The following is a 4635-nucleotide window of genomic DNA, read 5'->3' as shown; positions in this document are numbered from 1 at the left end:
TTTATTTATATTCCTGAGCGCCATACTAATACAATTGTTTGTTCGTATTCCACCTGCCTTCGTCTTTCGTTTATTTTCATAAAGCTTCCCGTTATATATAGATATAGCTATATAGTGAGAGGGAGAGAGAGAGAGAGAGAGAGAGCCAATGTAATTAGAACAATATTTACAGGGATCAGGTGGGTGTATTTGAGAAATGAGAATTAATACTTTAATGGTAAGTGTAGAAGCTTCAGACACCAACTATTATATCACAATTTGGTGAAGAATATTAAATATAATCTTTGTAATTTAAATCATTTTGATTATGTTTATTTTCATGAAAACACGGGCAAAAGACACGCAAATAAACGATCAATTTGAAAAGAGTTTGGCTGGTAAAATGACAGCAAATTTACATCGGTCTATGAGTAGTATATGTGATAAGCATAGACTTGTACGCATGACAAACATCAGCCGCTATATCCAACTAATTCTGAATGAGCTTGAAAATGTTGTATTTTCGGAAATACTAATGTGAATATTTTCTATGTCTAAATATGCTAACCGAAGAAACAATTGTTGGCTCTGTAAGGGGAATTCTACAATTAAAGATTTGATTTTCTCCATACGCATGTGGATGGGAAGAAAACTTCTTAACACGCAGCCAACCAGGCCTACATACACACACACACACATATATATATGTATATTTATTTATTTATATATTTATTTATATTTATATTTAAACTGAGGGTGAGAAATTAGATATTAATTCAATTAACATCGATTTCACAACAGTGGTCTAGCATATAAAAAACCTGAAGGTTCAGAAAATTGTATTAGTATTATATACATATTACAGGGAAACCATTATGTGGACACCCATATGCTAGAAATAGATCGGCGGATCTATTTCTAGCATAAGGGTGTCCGCATATATATATATATATATATATTAATCAATTTAGGGTAGCAAAAAATTCAATACAAATTTATCGCTACCAGCGGTCTAGTGGGAAAGAGAAAATAGTCAAAGACTAAATATATAATTTAACAATTAAGGAATGGCCTTAATAGGCCATTCCTTAATTGTTAAATATATATATATATATATATATATATATATATATATATATATATATATATATATATATATATATCGTGGCACTCCGTCGGTTACGACGACGGGGGTTTCAGTTGTTCCGATCAAAGGAACAGCCTACATGTGAAATTAAAGTGCAAGCGGCTGAGCACTCCACAGACATGTGTATCTTTAACGTAGTTCTCGGGAAGATTCAGCGTGAGACGGAAACAGGAAGAAGGAGTGAGAGACAGTTGTAGTAGAGGAATACAGCAGGGTTCGCCAACACGCCCTGCCGGAGCCATGGGAAGCTTTAGGTGTTTTCGAACAATAAACACTCACAACGCCCGGGCTGGGAACTGAAACCGCGATCCCACGATGGACCATAGCGCTTCCACTATTTATATATATATATATATATATATATATATATATATATATATATATATATATAAGGGATATTAGCCAACTGAATATGGCTAGGGACAGGGCAGGGTGGTGGGGGTGTCACTGTTGCATTTAGCCCCAGGCGAACATCAACGTCACCAGATAGGCCGACGCCATCACGGCGTCCTCTATCTTGCAAAGGGAGATCATTCACCAAGAAGCGGATACCACACACGGACCTAGGTTTCAAGGTGTATTGCCTATTATCAACGTGTGGTAGGCATCGCTTCTCGATGAACGACCAACAGTGCAAGATATATATAAGGATTTTCAACTAGCCATATTCAGTTGGCTAATATCCCTTATATTATGGAGCAGTCACTGTCTATATCTCATTTAGAGAATTATTATTGCTGTCGAACGGATTTTCGAAATCAGTAAATGTATTTACTTGAAAATCCTTATATATATCTTTCACTGTTGGTCGTTCATCGAGAAGCGATACCTACCACACGTTGATACGTGTGTGGTATCCGCTTCTTGGTGAATGATCTCCCTTTGCAAGATAGAGGACGCCGTGATGGCGTCGGCCTATCTGGTGACGTTGATGTTCGCCTGGGGCTAAATGCAACAGTGACACCCCCACCACCCTGCCCTGTCCCTAGCCATATTCAGTAGGCTAATATCCCTTATATTATGGAGCAGTCACTGTCTATATCTCATTTAGAGAATTATTATTGGTATATATATATATATTTATATAAAATGCCTCGACATCCTTGTTATTTATTTACATATATGTATATATATATATGTATACATATACATACATACATACATGTAATTACATATATATATATATATATATATATGAAATATATATTCACACTAAGGGAGAGAGAGAAAGAAAGACGGTGATAGAGGGAGAGGGAGAGAGAGAGCGAGCGAGAACGAGAGAGAGAGAGCGAGCGAGAACGAGAGAGAGAGAGAAGTTTATCAAGATATATCTTTTCAGCTGGATAGGATATTGAAATGTTAAATGAAGACACACAGCACACAATCTGTGAAAAATCGAAGAAGAATTTGTGATCAATTTTATAGACCAGATTATTAACTTCCTGTTCTTACGACGTGTGTTAACAGATTTTCTTTTTATCGAGTGGAGATTTTCAAGTGGTACGGAATTGGCAAAAGTGATGTGCTAGATTGGATTATATATATACAGACGGCGAGCTGGCAGAAACGTTAGCGCGCCGGGCGTAATGCTTAGCGGTATTTCGTCTGTCGTTATTTTCTGAGTTCAAATTCCGCCGAGGTCGACTTTGCCTTTCATCCTTTCGGGGTCGATAAATTAAGTACCAGTTACGCACTGGGGTCGATGTAATCGACTTAATACCTATGTCTGTCCTTGTTTGTCCCCTCTGTGTTTAGCCCCTTGTGGGTAATAAAGAAATAGGTATTTCGTCTGTCGTTATTTTCTGAGTTCAAATTCCGCCGAGGTCGACTTTGCCTTTCATCCTTTCGGGGTAGATAAATAAAGTACCAGTTCCGCACTGGAGTCGATGTAATCGACTTAATCCGTTTGTCTCTCCTTGTTTGTCCCCTCTATGTTTAGCCCCTTGTGGGCAGTAAAGAAATATATATATATACAGACACTCACGCACACACACACACACACACACATACACACACACACGACGCCCACACACACATATATATGCATTGCATTGGGCTCCCGTGTCTTTCATGGATTGTTAAGGTTACCGGTAAAATATTTAAACCTGTCGGAAACAATCACTCTCTAGCAGCTTATCATTACCGCTTTTTTCCAAAGAGTGTGTGCGTGTGTGTTTGTATGTGTGTGTATGCGCGTATGTGAGTGAGTGTGTGTAACTAAATGTATATGAATATATGAGAACCCAGTGCAATGCGTATGTATGTATGTAGGGATGTGTGGGTGCGTGCGTGAGTGTGTATGTGTATGTATATATATATACTAGCAGTATCGCCCGGTGTTGCTCGGGTTTGTAAGGGAAATAACTATATAAGCATTTTTAGAGATGTAAAGTATAATAGCCATCTCAATATGGCTAACCATAAAGGGGGGGGTTACTGTAGCTTTTTACGTTTTAAGATTTAATAATAAATTTTACTTCCCTTATATATGCCAAAAATGCATTAAAAATGGGAAAAAAATGATGGTAAATTTTTTTTTAAATCGTAGACTCATCGTAGATGCGCGCTTATACCCAGAAGGGCTTGATATGAATCACGACTATAAGATACCCGGTTTTGGTTAAATTGCACCGCAAAATGTGGGAGTAGTTAGGAATCTAAATCGTAGGAGACAGACAGCACACAACCTCACTTTTATATATATATATATATATATATATATATGTATATACGAGCAAAATGACCCCCCCCGTCCAATGGACGGTGCTGAGTTGTCAATTATTTAAACCAAATTTTCTCAAACCAACTTGGCCGGGCGTCCCATAGGCCACCCCTTTAAAAAACACTGATTTAACCCAAATTTGAGACACCAGCAAAAGAAGAAATAAAGATAGACTTTTTTCTATTTCAAAGAAAAACGATTTTATCGAAAAAAAAAACTTCTTGAGAAACTAAATAGTCTTTCCTTCCCTCATGCCAAGTTTGAAGAAAATATCTCTTTTGCATCTTATTTTCTGGTCTCTTAAATATACTGCATTTTGTGGCATTATTTCAACCCAGCCGACATTTTTGTGCAAACTGCACGTGCACTTTTCTCGCGCACGCGTAGTATCGATCACAACAGCTGCTGTACTTGCGCGTACAAATGTACGTTCTCACGGCTTTATCGATCGCATTCTCACCTGGAATCGATTTTTGTAATTTTTTAAAGACTTATACACGCCCTGATACCGTGGGTATCTACATATTAAATTTGAGCGCAATCGGATGGAGGATGCCCGAGATCCTAGAAGACACACGGACAGACAGACAGAACGGATTTTATATAATAGATAATCCACACCACAATGAATGAGCCACACAGAATCCACAGCTCCATTCTTAGAAATGACTAAACATGAACTACTATTGGAACTTACCATGTACACGAACCTTTTTTTTTACCACTTCTGCACACCACTTTACTCGATTAATGGAACTGCGACTACAATGTTATATATTTTACTTCT

Source organism: Octopus sinensis, linkage group LG10 (genome assembly GCF_006345805.1).
Source record: "Octopus sinensis linkage group LG10, ASM634580v1, whole genome shotgun sequence".
Classification (NCBI taxonomy): Eukaryota; Metazoa; Mollusca; class Cephalopoda; order Octopoda; family Octopodidae; genus Octopus; species Octopus sinensis.
Note: the sequence above shows the minus strand (reverse complement) of the source record.